This window comes from Moschus berezovskii, chromosome 17, assembly GCF_049115385.1.
Source record: "Moschus berezovskii isolate FMDL1 chromosome 17, NW_MosBer_1.0, whole genome shotgun sequence".
Taxonomy (NCBI): Eukaryota; Metazoa; Chordata; class Mammalia; order Artiodactyla; family Moschidae; genus Moschus; species Moschus berezovskii.
In genome coordinates this window covers 80,466,230-80,485,052 of record NC_142476.1, presented here as the reverse complement: position 1 = coordinate 80,485,052, position 18,823 = coordinate 80,466,230, and the positions used below count along the sequence as shown (strand labels likewise).

The following is an 18,823-nucleotide window of genomic DNA, read 5'->3' as shown; positions in this document are numbered from 1 at the left end:
ACAGTGATCCCTCATACCTGCAGGGTAGGGGGGACTAGTTTCGTGAACCTCCTTGTACCCTCATTCCAAAATCTGAAGATGTGCAAGGCCCTTATATAAAATGGCATAGCATTTGCACGTAACCTGTACACACCCTCCTGTATACTTTAAATCATTTCTAGGTTACTGATAATACCTAATACAATGTAAATGTTATGTAAATAGTTGATGACTGACAAATTTAAGGTTTTCTTTTTGGAACTTTCTGGAAATTTTTTCCCCTACTCTTTTTAGTCCGTGGTCGGTTGAATCTGTGCATATGGAACCCTCAGATATGGAGGGCTAAGTGCACTTGGATTTGGTAGGTGGAAGTGAAGGACTTAATTTCCTTCCAGATTATTTTCTTTTCCTTTTCCCTTGAAATCACCACTGTAGGTGGTGTATCTGAGTCATGGTCTGGTGGCCTGAACAGTACCTGGGGGAAGAGTGAAGCTCAAGAGACACAACAGTGAAGATTCCGTAGTCTCTGACTGTTAAATTCTGAAATTAGTCCTTAATAGGTAAGAGAGAGATGTTACTTTAAAGAACTAGTTAATTTTGTCCCCAGGGGATATCTGACAATGCCTGGGGACATTTCTGATTAACTTAGCTGTTCTCAGCAACTGTTATTTCCTCTCAAACTCCTTCTATTCTGCCTTACCCCACCCCAAAGCAGTCTTCTTTTCATTAGTATTGTTACAATGAACTACCTGAAAATCATGAAATGAAACATAATCTTGCATCACAAAGATAAATATTAATAGGAAACACAGGAGAGACTGTGTGTGTGTGTGTGTATGCGCACGTGTGCCTGAGCTACTGGCATTAGTGGGTAGAGGCCAGCAATACTGCTAAACTGTCTACAGTGTAGAGGATAGCTCTTCACAACAGAGAATTATCTGGTTAAATATGTCAATAGCATTGAGGTTGAGTAACCCTGTTTTAAAAGAACTGACTTTCCAGCCTGTGAATCTTGACTATAAAAAAATAAGGGTATTAATATACATCATTAAAAACATGTTGATTGGGATAATGCAGTTTAGAACATTTCAGGGAAAATTTTGGAAAAACAAAGTCAAGTCTGGCAATAATTATCAAAGTACTGTTAGGGGAACTTTTATTCATTCAGTCATTCAGTGAGTATTCACTGAATGTCAGCTGTGAGCCAGTCCACCTTCTAGGTGTTCTAGGGGTTCCAACAGCTCTGGGGCTGTTTGGTGACTCTTTCCTTGTTAAGAGGATGGACCTGTAAGGCCCTTAGGTCTAATGTCATCAAACATGCAGAAATCATAAAATTCACTGCCCTGCCACTGTTCTGGGTCCATCCTCACCAAGTTCATATGAAGATTTTGTTTCCAGGGTGAGGGTGGGACGATTTGGGAAAATGGCACTGAAACACGTATGTTGTCATATGTGAAACGAATCACTAGTTCAGGGTCAATGCATGTTATAGGATGCTTGGGGCTGGCATGCGGGGATGACCCAGAGGGAGGATAAAGGGAGGAGGGAGGTGGGAGGGGGGTTCAGGCGGGGCAACTTATGTAAACCCGGGGCGAATTCATGTCAATGTATGGCAAAACCAACCAATATAATATTGTAAAAAAATAAAGCCAGTGGGATGCAAAAAAAAAAAAGATTTTGTTTCCCTATGTGTCCGAAAGTACACAATTTAGACGAACTGAAGTTACATTCCTCTGTGTAAAGTGGTCCATAGGCAGTTACTCTCTTATAGGCTTGGTTTGTATAAATTAGCATCCCCGAGTTTTATTACTCTGAGATATTGGTCATATAGCTTCTGGTCCTGTGTGGTTGTGAGCCAGAGCAGTTTACTGACGTGCATGTAGCATTGTGGGTGCTGTGTGGATGGTCGTCTTATTTTTTCTACTTTCCTACTGTTTTTCCAGTATATACTTCAATTGACTTTACAACAGTAAATTATTTATTTTTAGAGGAAAAGAAAATAAATGCAAATACTCAACTTGTTCTCAGTATTTACGACCTTCTTTTTGGGTTGTGTTAGTGCTACTTTTTGTTGACTGATATTTGTATAACCTATTGCTATCAGTTCAGTTCTGTCACTCAGTTGTGTCCAACTCTTTGCAACCCCATGAACCACAGCACGCTAGGCCTCCCTATCCATCACCAATTGTGCCATCATGAACTCATTAATTTTTACATAAAAAGATATTATCTAGCTTAAAATAATGCTCTTTCTTTGAACTCCTGCAGCATTTATTGTTGGATTACTTACTTTGAGTAATTTTGACTTTTGTTGTCATTTTGACTTTTGTTGTCGTTCAGATTCACATGTATTCCAGTTATAACCCAAGTAGAATGTAAGCTCTCAGAGTGTATAAATCAGGGTCTATAACTTCCTGGAAACTCTAGGAGCCTAACTTCTAGTACCCTCGTCTGGGTACTCCTTGGGTAATCAGTGATCCTAGCTATTAGCTACTGTTTACCCAAAATGTACAAGGTGTCACAGGCTCTATAGGAGTTATCTTGCAGGCAGTGAGTGGGCTCAGATTTATTACGTGTTTTGAAGACCCAGCTCTTCGGTTAAATGATCCAGAGTAGAGTGAAAAAAATGCACCTATTATTAGGTTGGTGCTAAAGTAATTGCGGTTTTGCATTGTTGCACTTTGCCATTTGATATTGGAATTCATTCTTAAATAAATGTGGTTATGTTATACATCATTTTAATGCCCATTTCTTGCTTTGTGTTTCTGCTAATGAATTATTATTTGCTATTTATTTTCTATATATTTTAGACTGGGGAAATGATGTTAGACTAAAAGCAAATTCAAGTGATTTTCTTATTCAAGTTCAAAATGAGTCATAAAGCAGCGGAGACAGCTTACAACAATGCATTTGACCCAGGAACTGCTAATGAACGTACAGTGCAGTGGTGGTTCAAGAAGATTTGCAAAGGAGATGAGAGCCTTGACGATGAGGAGCTTAGTGGCCAGCCATCAGAAGTTGACAATGATCAACTGAGAGCAATCATTGAAGCTGATCCTCTTACAATTTTTTGAGAAGTTGCCCAGTAACTCAACATCAACCTTTCTATGGTCATTTGGAAAGGTGAAAAACCTCAATAAGTGGGTGCCTCATGAACTCACTGCAAATTAAAAAATAGTCGTTTTGGAGTGTTATCTTCTCTTATTCTGTGTAATAAGAACGAACCATTTCTCAATCAAATTGTGATGTGTGAGGGAAATGGATTTTATTCGACAACCAGTGATAACCAGTTCAGTGGCTGGACCAAGAAGAAGCCCAAGAGCACTCCCCAAAGCCAAACTTGCACCAAAAAAAGGGTCACGGTCCCTATTTGGTGGTCTGCTGCCCATCTGATCCACTATAGCTTTCTGAATCCTGGTGAAACAATTACCTCTGAGAAGTATGCTACTGGACTTACTTGTTTCTGGCTGTTGGAGTACAACACCCAGAAACAAGCAAGTCCAGTGGTCCACAGGATATCATCCAAGGTTGTACCCCACTGGCTGGTACCAGAATTAGCCCTTTGAGGTGAAGCTTTGTCTCTTTCTGGTGTTCAGATCCTAGGGCAGAGACAGTTACTACATCTCCCGCTATCACCCGAGACTGCAGGAGTTCGCTCTCCCTGGTCTCTTGTCTCCATATAATTTGTTTTAGAAAAAAACACTGGTTGTTTGTTCCTTTTCCTTTGTAGAGGGTCTGGAAAACAGGCTCCTCAGTGAGGTCAACTTTCAGGTGTAACCGGTTTGGTAGAGTGAGGACTCAGTTCAGTTCTCATGTCTCACACACTAGTAGACAAGGCCAGGTGGTAACTGGAAGTACAAAGTGAAGATCTACTAAACCTATCCTGGCTTATTTTAATGTAACTATTAATAAGCCTTGGCTTTAAAATAAGAGTGGACAAATCTGGGACAAATACACAGTGGGTAGGACATCAGGATAACAGATGCAAACCTGGACCACCCAGGCACACTAGGATGTGAACTTCTAAGGAGAAGGGTCTTGATCACATCCAGAAAAAGAAGGTCAGTATAGCTGAAGTGTATTGAGTTGTGCAGAGGGCTGCACGAGATGGGATTGTACAGCTGGAGGTGAGCAAGACAGGACAGGGAGGGGCTTCGAGGCTGCTGCAAGGGTTTTGGATTTTATTTTAGGTGTAATGAAAAGTCATTGGAGAGTTTTCAGCAGGGGAGCAGTGTGATCTGATTTGCACTTTTAAAAGCCTACTCTTGCTTTTTATGAAATATGAAACTTTGGTTGCAAGAATGACGGGTAGGCAGGCAGGAAGAGATTTTAGTAGCCAAGTGAAAGTGGCTTAGAGAATAAAGAAATGGTATTATCAGTGAAAAATTAGTCAATCTAAGAAAGAAATGGAAAATTTTATTCGAGTCAAATTTGAGGATTATAATCCAGGAAGGGCATCTCAGAAAGCTCTGAGAAGTGTTCTGCCACTTAGAAATCAAGGCACAATTAAGTTTGTTTCTTTTCTTTTTTTTTTTTGAGACAGAAGGCTGTACATCAGATGATGTATTATTGACAGTTTATACAATCCAGCTCTAAGTGTCATCCTGATGTGTCATGTGACCCCTTATAAGGTCAGAAGAAGTTCTGCATTTTAAGGAGTTGTCTTGTTGATGCTAGAGACTGTTGCTCTTTAGGATTGAGCAGATATTCCTGCCAATGGAGGAGGGAGGTCTGGTCAATGCATAATGAAGATACACAAAGCGCAGTGGGGAGAGAGAGGAGGCCAAAGGGCAGAGAAGAAGTTTTATGTTTATACTTTTCTGTTTTGCCATAAAATATGAATTCTATTTCACAGAATGAAATGGTTCGAGTTAAAATATGTTTTGGAGTTATGACTGTTGATGGGGTATGAGACAGTTTAATTTGGGGTATGAGAATAAAAAGTAACTGTTAGGTTTCTGGCCTGAGTAGCCAGGTGGGGTCTAGTGTCATTTGCTATAACGTAAACATGGTAGTTGAACCTGGCTGGGGGAGAATCAGGAGTTCAGTTCTGAAATAAACACCTTTCAGAGTTCAGGGAAGAAGGGTGGACTTGGAGAGGGAGATTTGTGAGAATGAAGTATACAGGTAGTATCTAAAAAATGTGGATGAGCTGAGAACAAGTAGCTGGTTAGGCAGGAAGGATGCCAGACAACGTGGTTCTACAAGAGGAGGAAATATCTCAAGGAGAGGGGAGTCCTAAGTTGCTGAGTGCTATGGGGAGTTTGGGAAAAGGGCAGGGAAGTCACATTGGTTTGGACATGATGGAGATTTTTGGTGATCTTGCTTACAGTAGTTTCTGTGGAATGGTGGTGACCAGATCCAGTTAGATCAAATTGATGATCAGCTAAGAAGTGAGGAAGTGAAGAGAATGACTTTAGAGATCAACATAGAGAAGTATTACTGGGAAAGGAACTAAAAAAGGAGGGGAGGACTTACAGCTCTGAGGAGGTGTGATCATGGGAACGTAATTCTTTCTCTCTCTGCATTTATGGATTCATCCGTCGATCACCTGATGCACTGATCCATCCATCACCATCCTTTCATTATTTAAAACTATCAATTGAATGACAGAAGGTTAGAGTACGCTTAAAGTCCTTGAAATGGGGATAGGAATATGACCCAAAGCACCAGTGGAGAAGCATTTGGGAGCAGGAACACCTTGCCTATTGGAAGAGGAGGCAGAAAGGTAGACTTCAGACATAGAGATGGTATGTTTGATGGCAGAAGATAGGAAATTCTCATCTCAGTCCTACTTGCTCAGTGAAGTATGAGTCAGTCATCAGCTGATAATGAACAGAATGGCAGAGGTGGGGGCTGTAAATTTGAGAAGAAAAAAGGTGTGATGTGGTGATTTTGCATAGTGGGAGAAGCAAGTATGCAAAGAAAGTGTAGCAAAATACTTAGTAGTTTTTAGTGCCCTTTAGAGATTTGCAGTCACTAACATTAAACTGGAATTGTTAGCTTGCCTGTGTGTGGCTTCAGTTAGAGACAGAGCAGGCAGGTTGCTATATTTAAACAGGGTCAGAAACTACACTGCAGATGGTGACTGCAGCCATGAAATTAAAAGATGCTTACTCCTTGAAAGAAAAGTTGTGACCAACCTAGACAGCATATTAAAAAGCAGACATTACTTTGCCAACAAAGGTCCATCTAGTCAAAACTATGGTTTTTCCAGTAGTCATGTATGGATGTGAGAGTTGGACCGTAAAGAAAGCTGAGCACCGAAGAACTGATGCTTTTGAACTGTGGTGTTGGAGAAGACTATTGAGAGTCCCTTGGGCTGCGAGGAGATCCACCCGGTCCATCCTAAAGGAGATCAGTTCTGAATATTCATTGGAAGGACTGATGCTGAAGCCGAAACTCCAATACTTTGGCCACCTGATGTGAAGAACTGACTTATTGGAAAAGACCCTGATGCTGGGAAAGACTGAAGGCAGGAGGAGAAGGGGATAACAGAGGATGAGATGGCTGGATGGCATGACTCAGTGGACATGAGTTTGAGCAAGCTCTGGGAGTTGGCGATGGACAGGGAGGCCTGGCGTGCTGCAGTCCATGGGGTCAGAAAGAGCTGGACACGACTGAGCAACTGAACTGAACTGAGAAATTCCATTGCTGTTTCTACAAAGAGAGGATAGTGTGAAAGGGCAGTGGCCTCCTTAGCGGGAGGGAAATGGGGAGTGGTCTACTAGGGCAGGAGTATTTCAGCACTGACGTTAATTTGCCAGCACATGGTAGCAGTAAATAGCAGGCAAGCTTTCAGTCAGCTTCACTGTCGTTTAAAAATTCTCTTCTGCTAGAGCATCCCTTCCTGCTTGTATCTGGGAAGGATGACTAAGGAAGGAAAGGAGGATTATACTGAAATGCCACCTTTGTTGGACTTTTCAAGTATATGTGTGTGTGTATTGTTGTTGTTGTTTATTTATATGTTTGTATAAATAGAGGTTTTGAAATTAAACTCTTTTGATCTGCTTATCCTTATAGTAATATCACATTCTCTTAACTGCTATATCTTTATAATAAGACAATATATGTTAAGCAAATATTACATCTTTTGTCCTTTATTCCTCAGAATTGTTTTGGCTATGATCTTCCATATAAATTTTGAAGTCAGTTTGTAATCTTAAGTGAGAAATTTTTGAGGACACTGATTGGAGCAGCATTGGATTTATAGATCACCTTGGAGAAAAATGGCATGTTTACGGACATGTTATATTTCCACCAAATCTTCTTTCGTTAGCTTTGATTAGTGGTGTATTCTCTATAGGTGATCTTGGAAGTTTTCACTTGCTGTTCATTCTGACTAGAATATACTTCTCTCAGATTCTCCAAAGTTGCCTTCTATGTTAGATTTCTTTTCTAGGGTTGCTGCAACAAATTACTACAAACCATGAAAATGTGGGCATTTGGAGTCCAAGAAGAGAGCCCTTACTGGGGAAGTGAGTCAGCCAACACCTTGATACTGGATTTCACAGCCTCCAGAATTCTGGTAAATACATGTGTGTTGTTGAAGCCGCCCAGGCTGTGGTGTTTTGTTATGGCCACCTGGGTTGACTAGCACAGGAGAGGTCCCCTGTCTGCCTCTTGCAGCTTGTGACTGTTAGCATTCCTTGATGTGTAGCCGCATCACTCCTGTCTCTGCCTCGGTCTTCAATCACTTACTCCTCTGTGTGTCTCTATCTCTTCCTTTTTGTCTCAAATCTCCATCTGCCTTTCTCTTAAAAATACAAGTGTTGCTGAATTTAGTGCTCACCTAGATAGTCAGGGATAATCTCCTCATCTCAAGGTCCTCAATTAATCACATCCATAATGCCTCCTTTTCTAAACACAGTCAACGTTTACAAGTTCTAGGAGTTAAGACATGGACATACCTTTTGTGTGGGCATATTTCTACCTATTACATCTTATTTATTCATATAGCAACTCAAATGTCACTTCCTTAGGTGACATTTTCTCTTTCTTATACTCTTATACTTGAAATTTTCTTAATAACTTGTTTAGTGTTTTATCTATTATCTCTCTTCCCATTTAAAGAATGTAACTCTTTACAGGTAGGGGCTCTGATGTATTTATTGATACATTCAGATTGGTATTCTGATAATACACATTGGTAAAGCTTTGTCATTTGTTTACAGCTGTTATCTTCTTATACTAGTTGCTAGATATTTTGAATATCCTTCCTGACTGTATATCTGGCATCTAGAACAGTGGCTGGCACACAGTAGGCTGCCAGTAAATAATTATATTGACTAAAAGATTGCACAGATTAACAGAGAAGAGGAGGAGGATTAGTCTGTGGCCAGGTTATAGAGAGATTTTTATATCATTATCAGGAGTTTGGACTTTTTCCAGAAAAATGATAGACATTCATCCCAGAGTTTTAAGTAGGGAAATAATATAACTGGATCTGCAATTAAAACATGAAACTCAAAATGAGTTAGTCTTAAATATTTTGGAACCCCTATTGAACCCTTGAGGTGATAATCAGAAGGATGGAATGAGATGAAGAGAACTCTGCCCTTTTTTTGTTGAAATAGATGATTGCTAATGAACTATACAACCTCACCTTTATTTCTCAAGAGACAGGTCCATTGTGCGTGCGTGTGTGTGTGTGTGTGTGTGTGTGTATGTATGCATGTGCATTTGACTGAAAATTTTGGAATAGATATCTTGAAATATATCGATTGAGATTATTTTTGTTGAGAGCAGCAGAAACTGATTCTGGCTAATTTAAAGGAGAGAAAAAGATCATCATCCACTGGTTTGATACTGGAGTACATCTTACAGTCTAAAGAGTGAGTCATTAAATTATGGAAAGGTAAAGAACTGGGAAGCTTCAAGGCTTAGTCCAGGAGCTCATGGACATTTTCTATAGACTGATTCTGATGATCTCAGTCTCCATGTCCTTCAGTTCTCACTTTCAGAAATGTTTTACACTGAGATTTTTTCTATGTTATCTTTGACTTTTAGTGAATGTAGAAGCTGCTCATGTTTCCAAATATATATTCTTCTTCTCCCACAAGATAGAATCCCTGATTTCTAGCTGGGTATCTGAACAAACAAATTGAAGACTGTATCCCCAAATTTCTTCTGCTTAAATGTGATCTTATTACAAAGTTCGAGTCAATGAGATGTAAGCAGAAATGCATGTGGTGGTTTTTAGAAACTTTCTTCAGTCAGTGGCTCCTTTTTGGATGCTTCCTGGAATGGAGACAAGACTAGAGATCTAGATGACAACTGAGACCACAAGAATTACAGCCACACAGCAGTATGACAGAATGGTGAGTTCAATGAAGACTTTGGTAGAATTGCCCTACTATCCCTGTACTCTGCCCGTGGGCTTTTATGTGAGAGAAATGTGTCTGTGCATCACTTGTGTATGTGTGATCTCTGGTATAATCTTGCTTGTATATGTATGTATTGGGTTGACCAAAAAGTTTGTTCAGGTTTTGCCATAGAGTGTTGTATATATGCACACACACATATATAATCTCACTTAGGCTACTGCTATTTTAGATCTCTGTTACCCACAAATAAATCTAATTCTAACTCATATGCAAAGGTTTATCATAGTTATAGTACGCTGAGCATTTCGTTTGTGTTTTTAAGGGCAGATAAGCATTTAAAAATTATTTTATACAATTTTGGATTTGTTATAGGATGTCGAGATTGTAGCCTGTACTCTGCTTTCTTGGAATGGAAGTCCTTTTGCTCATTTGTACACTTTTTCTTATTATAGTGTTAGTCTCTCAGTTGTATCCAACTCTATGTGATCCCATGGACTGTAGCCTACCAGGCTCCTCTGTCCATGGGATTCTCTAGGCAAGAATACTGGAGTGGTTGCCATGCCCTCCTCCAGGGGATCTTCCTGACCCTGGGATCAAACCCAGGTCTTCTGTATTGCAGGTGGATTCTTTACCTAGAGCCACTAGGGAACTCTGTATTTATTAAGAAAATTATTTTTTGTTTATCATATGTTACTAATATTTCTGTTTATCTTTTCCATGTTTTCTTTTTGTTTAAATCTTTTTTTTCTTCTATACAACTGTGTTACTATTAAGTTGTCATCTTTATCAGTTTCTTCTTCCTTATGACTTCGGGCTTTTGTGTCATTCTTCCAAGGGCCTTTCTACTCCAAGATGATAAAAAATGTTTGTTCATATTTTCCTGATACATTTATAGTTTTATTTAAAAATTAAAAGTCATAAACTCACTTGGAATTTATTTTTATATAAAGAACAATACAGAGTTACACTTTTCTCCTGCCAGATGACTAGTCAGTTATCCCTGTGTTATTTTTTAACTAATCTAATTTTTGAAGTCTTGGGATTTCCAAGACTTCATATGGAAATAGCAATATAGAAGTTTGATGTTTATGTACTAAAGCCCCACAGTATCTTTTCAGATGAACTCCTTAGACAATATATTATGTTTTACGAGACAGCTAACAGATATAACCAGGGAGAACAGAAGAAAGAATAGCTGACTTCTGGGGAAATTTTGGAAACCTTTTGCAATTGTTTTAAAACATGTCTAAATTCTTTGACAATCCCCCCTGTAAAGGTAAAGGCATTTCATGATTATTATCAGAACTTAGTGATTCACTTCCTATGAAGAAAATGTGGTCAAAAAGATAAAAAACATTAGTTTCCTTCTTGCTATCTCTCAGGTTTTTCATGGCCAGCTGTCATGTCTTCCAAATACTTAAGTAACCCTATGGAGAGGTCCATGTTTGAGGAGCTGAGGCATCCTGCCAGTAGCCAAAAAGGATTTTTCCAAGAGCCATCTGAGTGAGCCATCTTGAAAGGAGATTCTCCAGCCCAGTCAAGGCTTCAGATCAGTACAGCCCCAGTCAGCATCCTGACAGCCTGAGATGTCCCCTTTTGAAACGATCAGCTAAGCTCCATCCAAATTCATGATCACAGAAACAAAGAGATAATAAATGTTTCTTGGGATTTCCCTAGTGGCCCAGTGGTTAAGACTGCACTTCCACTGCAGGGAGCATGGGTTTAATACCTGGTTAGGGAACTACGGTGCCACACAGCGTAGCTAAAATACATATTTCTTGTTTTGAAAGCAGCTATGTTTTAATGTTACTTACTACAAGCATCAATAACAAATCACTTTGAGGAAAGAGTAAAATTTGAGTTTGTTTTTGATAGGAAAATTTATTTATTTTTTTAGTAAAGAAGTTGGGAGAAGACATTCTAAGTGAAGTAGGTGGCATGGGTGAAGTCAAAGAAAAGTTGCTATGTGTTCAGGAATAATTTTACTTTTCAGGTGGCACCAGTAGTAAAGAATCCACCTGCCAATGCTGAAGATGCAAGAGATGTGACTTCAGTCCCTGGGTGGAAAAGTTCCCCTTGAGTAGTGAACGGCAGCCCCCTCCAGTATTCTTGCCTGGAAAACTCCATGGACAGAGGAGCCTGGTGTGCTACAGTCCATGGGGCCACAAAGAGTTAGACATGATTGAGCAACTGAGCATGACCACACACACACGCAAATAAGTATAATGAGACTCGAGAATGCCGCACAGGATGAGGAGGAACAGAATTGAATTTAAAGCTTGTGAAAGGCTTTTTTGCAAAGGTAAGGAGCTTAGACTTTGTCTTTTTGGTCATGCAGAAGCAACAGTAGGTTTTTTTTTTAAAATTTTTATTGGAGGCTAATTATTTTAAAATATTGGTTGGTTTTGCCATACATTGACATGAATCCGCCCCGGGTGTACATGAGTTCCCCCTCCCGAACCCCCCTCCCACCTCCCTCTTCCCCTTATCCTCCCTCTGGGTCATCCCCGCACACCAGCCCCAAGCATTCTGTAACATGCATCGACCCTGAACTGGTGATTCGTTTCACATATGATAATATACATGTTTCAATGCCATTCTCCCAAACCATCCCACCCTCACCCTCTCCCACAGAGTCTCAAAGACACATGTACTCCAATGTTCATTGCAGCACTGTTTATAATAAATAGCCAGGACATGGAAGCAACCTAGATGTCCATCTGCAGACGAATGGATAAGAAAGCTTTGGTACATATACACAATGGAGTATTACTCAGCCATTAAAAAGAATGCAATTGAACCAGTTCTAATGAGGTGGATGAAACTGGAGCCTATTATACAGAGTGAAGTAAGCCAGAAAGAAAAATACCAATACAATATACTAACGCATATATACGGAATTTAGAAAGATGCAAATGATAACCCTGTATATGAGACAGCAAAAGAGACACAGATGTATAATACAGACTGATTCAAATGTATTCTTTTTGATGGCTGAATAATACTCCATTGTGTATATGTAACAAGGCTTTCTTATTCGTTCGTCTGCAGATGGACATCTAGGTTGCTTCCATGTCCTGGCTATTATAAACAGTGCTGCAATGAACATTGGAGTACATGTGTCTCTTTCAATTCTGGTTTCCTCAGTGTGTATGCCCAGGAGTGCGATTGCTGGATCATATGGCAGTTCTATTTCCAGTTTTTTGAGGAATCTCCACACTGTTCTCCATAGTGGCTGTACTAGTTTGCATTCCCACCAACAGTGTAAGAGGGTTCCCTTTTCTCCACACCCTCTCCAGCATTTATTGCTTGTAGACTTTTGGATAGCAGCCATTCTGACTGGTGTGAAATGGTATCTCATTGTGGTTTTGATTTGTATCTCTCTGATGATGAGGGATGTTGAGCATTTTTTCATGTGTTTGTTAGCCATCTGTATGTCTCCTTTGGAGAAATGTCTGTTTAGTTCTTTGGCCCATTTTTTGATTGGGTCATTTATTTTTCTGGAATTGAGCTGCAGGAGCTGCTTGTATATTTTGGAAATTAATTCTTTATCAGTTGCTTCATTTGCTATTATTTTCTCCCATTCTGAAGGCTATCTTTTCACCTTGCTTATAGTTTTGTTTGCTGTGCAGAAGCTTTTGATTTTAATTAGGTCCCATTTGTTTATTTTTGCTTTTATTTCCAATATTCTGGGAGGTGGGTCTTGGAGGATCCTGCTGTGATTTATGTCGGAGAGTGTTTTGCCTACGTTCTCCTCTAGGAGTTTTATAGAATCTGGTCTTACATTTAGCTCTCTAATCCATTTTGAGTTTATTTTGGTGTATGGTGTTAGGAAGTGTTCTAGTTTCATTCTTTTACAAGTGGCTGACCAGTTTTCCCAGCACCACTTGTTAAAGAGACTGTCTTTTGTCCATTTTATATTCTTGCCTCCTTTGTCAACGATATGGTGCGTGGATTTATCTCTGGGCTTTCTATTTTGTTCCATTGATCTATATTTCTGTCTTTATGCCAGTACCATACTGTCTTGATGACTGTGGCTTTGTAGTAGAGCCTGAAGTCTGGCAGGTTGATTCCCCCAGTTCCATTCTTCTTCCTCAAGATTGCTTTGGCTATTCGAGGTTTTTTGTATTTCCATACAAATTGTGAGATTATTTGTTCTAGTTCTGTGAAAAATACCGTTGGTAGCTTGATAGGGATTGCATTGAATGTATAAATTACTTTGGGTAATATACTCATTTTTACAATATTTAGTCTTCCAATCCACAAACACGGTATATTTCTCCATCTATTAGTGTCCTCTTTGATTACTTTCACTAGTGTTTTATAGTTTTCTATGTACAAGTCTTTTGTTTCCTTAGGTAGACATATTCCTAAGTATTTAATTCTTTTCGTTGCAACGGTGAATGGAATAGTTTCCTTAATTTCTTTTTCTGTTTTCTCATTATTAGTGTATAGGAATGCAAGGGATTTCTGTGTGTTGATTTTATATCCTGCAACTTTACTGTATTCATTGATTAGCTCTAGTAGTTTTCTGGTAGAGTCTTTAGGGTTTTCTGTGTAGAGAATCATGTCATCAGCGAACAGTGAAAGTTTTACTTCTTCTTTTCCAATTTGTATTCCTTTTATGTCTTTTTCTGCTCTGAGTGCTGTAGCCAAAACTTCCAAAACTATGTTGAATAGTAGTGGTGAGAGTGGGCACCCTTGTCTTGTTCCTGACTTTAGGGGAAATGCTTTCAGTTTTTCACCACTGAGGATAATGTTTGCTGTGGGTTTGTCATATATAGCTTTTATTATGTTGAGGTATGTCCCTTCTATTCCCACTTTCTGGAGGGTCTTTATCATAAATGGATGTTGAATTTTTTCGAAGGCTTTCTCTGCATCTATTGAGATAATCATATGATTTTTATTTTTCAGTTTGTTAATGTGGTGTATTACGTTGATTGATTTGCGGATATTGAAGAATCCTTGCATTCCTGGGATAAAGCCCACTTGGTCATGATGTATGATCTTCTTAATGTGTTGTTGGATTCTGATTGCTAGAATTTTGTTCAGGATTTTTGCATCTATGTTCATCAGTGATATTGGCCTATGTTTCCTTTTTTTGTAGGATCTTTACCAGGTTTTGGGATTAGTGTGATGGTGGCCTCATAGAATGAGTTTGGAAGTTTCCCTTCCTCAGCAATTTTCTGGAAGAGTTTGAGTAGAATAGGTGTTAGCTCTTCTCTAAATTTTTGGTAGAATTCGGCTGTGAAGCTGTCTGGACCTGGGCTTTTGTTTGCTGGAAGATTTCTGATTACTTCCTCTAGTTCTGTGCTTGTGATGGGTCTGTTCAGATTTTCTATTTCTTCCTGGTTCAGTTTTGGAAAGTTGTACTTTTCTAAGGATTTGTCCATTTCTTCCAGGTTATTCATTTTATTGCCATATAATTGCTGATAGTATTCTCTAATAATCCTTTGTATTTCTGTGTTGTTGGTTGTGATCTCTCCATTTTCATTTCTAATTTTATTGATTTGGTTCTTCTCCCTTTGTTTCTTGATGAGTCTGGCTAGTGGTTTGTCAATTTTATTTACCTCTCAAAGAACCAGCTTTTGGCTTTGTTGATTTTTGCTATGGTCTCTTTTGTTTCTTTTGCATTTATCTCTGCCCTAATTTTTACGATTTCTTTCCTTCTACTGACCCTGGGGTTCTTCATTTCAAATGCCTCCATACCAACACTAAAACCAAGCACCACCCAAGGGTCAACAAGTTCCAGAGCAAGACATACCACGCAAATTCTCCAGCAACACAGGAAAATAGCCCTGAGTTTCAATATACAGGCTGCCCAAAGTCACTCCAAACCCACTGACATCTCATAACTCATTACTGGACACTACATTGCACTCCAGAGAGAAGAAATCCAGCTCCACCCACCAGAACACCGACACAAGCTTCCCTAACCAGGAACCTTGACAAGTCACCCGTCCAACCCCACACATGGTGAGGAAACTACATAATAAAGAGAACTCCACAAACGGCCAGAAGAGGGAAAGGCCACCCCAAGCAAAGCAATATAAGCAAGATGAAGAGGCAGAGAAATACCCAGCAAGTAAAGGAACAAGATAACACAAACAGAAGAGGAAGATATAGGGAATCTACCTGATAAAGAATTTCAAATTTTGATGGTGAAAATGATTCAAAATCTTGAAAGCAAAATGGAGTTACAGATAAATAACCTGGAGAAAAGGATTGAGAAGATGGAAGAAAGGTTTAATAAGGACTTAGAGGAAATAAAAAAGAGTCAATATACAATGAATAATGCAATAGATGAGATCAGAAACACTCTGGAGGGAACAAACAGTAGAATAACGGAGGCAGAAGACAGGATAAGCGAGCTAGAAGATAGAATTGTAGAAATAAATGAAACAGAGAGGAAAAAAGAAAAGCAATTTAAAAGAAATGGGGACAATATTAGAGACCTCTGGGACAATGTTAAACGCTCCAACATTCTAATCATAGGAGTCCCAGAAGAAGAAGACAAAAAGAAAGACCATGAGAGAATACTTGAGGAGATAATAGTTGAAAACTTCCCTAAAATGGGGAAAGAAAGAATCACCCAATTCCAAGAAACCCAGAGAGTCCCTAACAGGATAAACCCATGGTGAAATACTCCAAGACACATGTTAATCAAATTAACAAAGATCAAACACAAAGAACAAATATTAAAAGCAGCAAGGGAAAAGCAACAAATAACAAACAAGGGGATTCCCATAAGGATAACAGCTGATCTTTCAACAGAAACTCTTCAGGCCAGGAGGGAATGGCAAGACATACTTAAACTGATGAAAGAAAATAACCTACAGCCCAGATTACTGTACCCAGCAAGGATCTCATTCACATATGAAGGAGGAATCAAAAGCTTTACAGACAAGCAAAAGCTGAGAGAATTCAGCATCACCAAACCAGCTCTTCAACAAATGGTAAAGGATCTTCTCTAGACAGGAAACACAGAAAGGATGTATAAACTCGAACCCAAAGCAATAAAGTAAAGGGCAATGGGATCATACTTATCAATAATTACCTTAAACGTAAATGGGTTGAATGCCCCAACCAAAAGATAAAGGCTGGCTGAATGGATACAAAAACAAGACCCCCATATATGTTGTCTACAAGAGACCCACCTCAAAACGAGGGACACATACAGACTGAAAGTGAAGGGCTGGAAAAAGATATTCCACGCAAATAGAGACCAAAAGAAAGCAGGGGTAGCAATACTCATATCAGATAAAATAGACTTTAAAACAAAGGCTGTGAAAAGAGACAAAGAAGAAAACTACATAATGATCAAAGGATCAATCCAAGAAGAAGATATAACAATTATAAATATTTATGCACCCAACATAGGAGCACCGCAATATGTAAGACAATTACTTACAAGTATGAAAGGGGAAATTAACAACAATGCAATAATAGTGGGAGATTTTAATACCCCACTTACATCTATGGACAGATCAACTAAACAGAAAATTAACAAGGAAACACAAACTTTAAATGATATAATATACCAGTTAGACCTAATAGATATCTATAGGACATTTCACCCCCAAACAATGAATTTCACCTTTTTCTCAAGTGCATGGAACCTTATCCAGGATAGATTACATCCTCGGCCATAAATCTAGCCTTGGTAAATTCAAAAAAATTGAAATCATTCCAAGCATCTTTTCTGACCACAATGCAGTAAGATTAGATCTCAATTACGGGAGAAAAAGCATTAAAAATGCCAACATATGGAGGCTGAACAACATGCTGCTAAATAATGAACAAATCATAGAAGAAATCAAAAGAGAAATAAAAATATCCATAGAAATGAATGAAAATGAAAACACAACAACCCAAAACCTCTGGGACACTGTAAAAGCAGTGCTAAGGGGGAAGTTCATAGCAATACAGTCACACCTCAAGAAACAAGAAAAAAGTCAACTAAATAACCTAACCCTACATCTAAAGAAACTAGAAAAGGAAGAAATGAAGAACCCCAGGTTTAGTAGAAGGAAAGAAAACAGTAGGTTTTAATCTACTGTAATACAATGAGATTTGGGTTGGAGAGCAATAAATCTTATGATATAGCCTAATGGCTACAGTCTGAAAATGATACTGTCTTGAGAGGGTTGATGAGTTGGATTTACTTCTCCAATAGTAGAGATACAGGAGTAGTATAGTTTAAGATATTTTTGAAGTTGAATCAGTAGAATTTGAAGCCCAAGAGTTAAATTACACAATGCAATCAGATAGAACTGGTTAAATGTTTCTGACGAATGTTGATACTACGTAGCACACTGCAGGTATGTATTAATTTGTTTCAGTGAAAGAGTAAAATTTTGGGAGGGTACAGAGTATTATATTTGGACCATACTACTATGTTTTACATTTGTATTAAAACTCTGTGTAGTCATCAATGAGAGATTTTTAGTATACTCCTTCCAGTTCTATTCAGTATTGTGAGACATTCTGTTTCCTGGAATGTGAACACAAGTGAGAAGATTGGAACAGGCAGTTTTTCTCCGAGACGACAAAAGCATGAAGGAGATGCTCAGGAAACATTCGGTTCAGTCTCCACCAGGAACACTGAGACTGTTCTGCTGGGTATTTGTTTGCTTTTGTTCTCTCAGGAGTCCACCTTTTAAAAAAATTCTACAGAAAAAGCAGCATGCTTGTCTTCACTTCAGAAGTTCCAGGTGGGGAAGGTATGCGGATAGAGCAAGATCCCTGAGGCCCCTACAGCCTGACCCCTGCTCCCCAAATCCTGCAGGGCCTGAGACTCTAAGGCTTTTCAGACACCTGAGGTGAGTAGGGCGCGGATGTGCGCTGGTCTGAAAATTCTCCCTTGGTGACTGTCACGCCTTCTCTCACTCCCTGCTCCTTCCTGAGAAATCAGTATTCTCATACACATAGTTAAGCACAGCCCTTCTGTACTGAAAGAGGCTGTGGTTAGATCTTTAGGAATTCATGTGGGGAAAAGTTGCTGCCCTGGAAATTGTACATCTGAATATATATGTCACAGACTTTCACTGGGCCTCAGTTTTAAATAGGTTTATGTTTTGTTAGGAATCCATCAAGATGACGGGCAGGGCCTGGTTTTGCTCGTCCTGGGAGACCTGAGTGTCTCCACGATGGCCACTCCAGCTGCGCTGACGCAGCACAGAGCTGGATGACTTACATTCCGAACATACCGGCTTGGTCAGCTGAGTGAGTCATTTAATAGTTGCATGTTTGCATTTACAGACTTACCCCAGTGGTCTTAGATGGCTGAAGTTACACTAACATTTCACCCTGTTCTGTTGATTGTAGTTAATAAGACTCTGCCTTATTCACAGGCCTTCTTGGCAGTGAGTGCATATTGATTTTGAAACACAAATCATGAGTATTTTTAACTTGACCAAGAAACTGATTTCTGCTACTTGTGATATGTGTTGCCCTAAATGAATAAATGACGTTTAGGCCTCTTCAGTATTGCTGATGGAGAAGAAAGTAGGTACAAT

General features: G+C 39.1%; 1 protein-coding gene across 2 annotated transcripts in view; it reads left to right on the top strand.

Moving 5' to 3' along the window:
• The window catches only part of LOC129551702 (uncharacterized), a 447,940-nt gene that overhangs the window by 26,039 nt on the left and 403,078 nt on the right, over positions 1-18,823 (top strand). The window contains exons 2-6 of one of the 2 annotated variants that reach the window (XR_016039652.1): positions 7,369-7,507; positions 9,182-9,299; positions 11,299-11,607; positions 17,954-18,127; positions 18,390-18,530. The exons of the other annotated variant lie outside the window; for it this stretch is intronic. The gene's annotated coding sequence lies outside the window, so the exon portion shown is untranslated. The remainder of the gene's footprint in view (positions 1-7,368; positions 7,508-9,181; positions 9,300-11,298; positions 11,608-17,953; positions 18,128-18,389; positions 18,531-18,823) is intronic. 2 annotated transcript variants of the gene reach the window in all.